The sequence below is a fragment of the Nannospalax galili genome, unplaced genomic scaffold (genome assembly GCF_000622305.1).
Source record: "Nannospalax galili isolate Female #2095 unplaced genomic scaffold, S.galili_v1.0 scaffold16115, whole genome shotgun sequence".
NCBI classification, from domain to species: Eukaryota; Metazoa; Chordata; class Mammalia; order Rodentia; family Spalacidae; genus Nannospalax; species Nannospalax galili.
This window is the reverse complement of record NW_008335333.1, coordinates 7,413-8,649: the sequence shown is the minus strand read 5'-3', so window position 1 is coordinate 8,649 and position 1,237 is coordinate 7,413.

Sequence of the window (1,237 nt, the reverse complement as noted above, 5' to 3'; positions counted from 1 at the left end):
GAGACCCTGAAGTTCAAACATATGAAGTAAATCTGTGGATACCGTGGGTGGCAGGAATGGGACTTGGAATCCTGTTCCCTAATTCTAAGGCTGCTAGTCTTCCTTATTCATCCACCTGCTGCCTGTGAGTGTTTTAATAATACAATGGGGGAGTCCATGAATGATGCCCATGGGAGAAGCTGAACTTGGAATTAGGGAGTTAAGCCATAGTGGAGTATGAGAATGAATTAGCAGTGGAAGATGGAGTTTGAAGAGGAACAGCATTGATTTGGTTAGAAAAGTGATGAAAATATTGGGGTTATGACTGATTTGATAAAGATAATAGTAGAGTTCAGAAAATGGGCTATTAAATTTATCTTAAAAGTCTGGGTTGAGCAGATGGCTTAGTGGGTAAATTAGTTGCCAAATAAGGATGGGGGCTTGAGTTCAAATCCATGGCACCCACTTAAAAGATAGGTATGTCAGACTGCATTTGTAAACCTTTTTCAGTGAGAAATAGAGACAGGAGAATAACCTGAGTTTTTTGACCTGCAGCCTATTCAACCAGTGAACCCCAAGTTTAGTTAAAGTCCCTGTGCAGGGGAAAAAAGGTGGGGACATGGAGTAGCTCAGCAAGGAAACGCACTTGCCATCCAGACTTGACCTGAGTTTAGTGTGGTTTTACGTAGTGTTGGAATGATAGTGAATTATTTGGTTTCATGAGTAATAAATCAAGGGAAAGCATAAACAAGATAAATATATCTGAATTCTGTATCTTAGTATCATTGGTTTTTTGAGAATATTTGGCATTGAACCCGTCGGGCTTATTTTGAGTGTAATTATAGTAGTATTTCTTTATTATTATTAGAACTTTCTTCTTTTCATTATAGAAGCAAATTCTCAAGATTACAGAACAAACAGCTTGACAGTTTCAATGGACAGATAGACTAATAATTCCTCTGTCTCTAACCTGTGCACAGTGCTTCCCACACAGCACCAATGAATATATATATGAATGAATGAATGAATGAATGTTCTCCAGACAGTCATGAAGAATACCCTAACTCAAGTTGAATAGTTGATCAAGCCAACACCCTCTTCCCACTCCTTAGAAAAGTACATGTTTGCTTAGAGGGAAGAAAAATGAGTCTGAAATGTTCTTCAGGAGAAAGTCAGAAACAAAAAACAGAAGTCTTCCATGTTTTTTTAAAGGATGGAAATTAGCTCATAAGTTTCTTCTAGTAAATTCATATATATA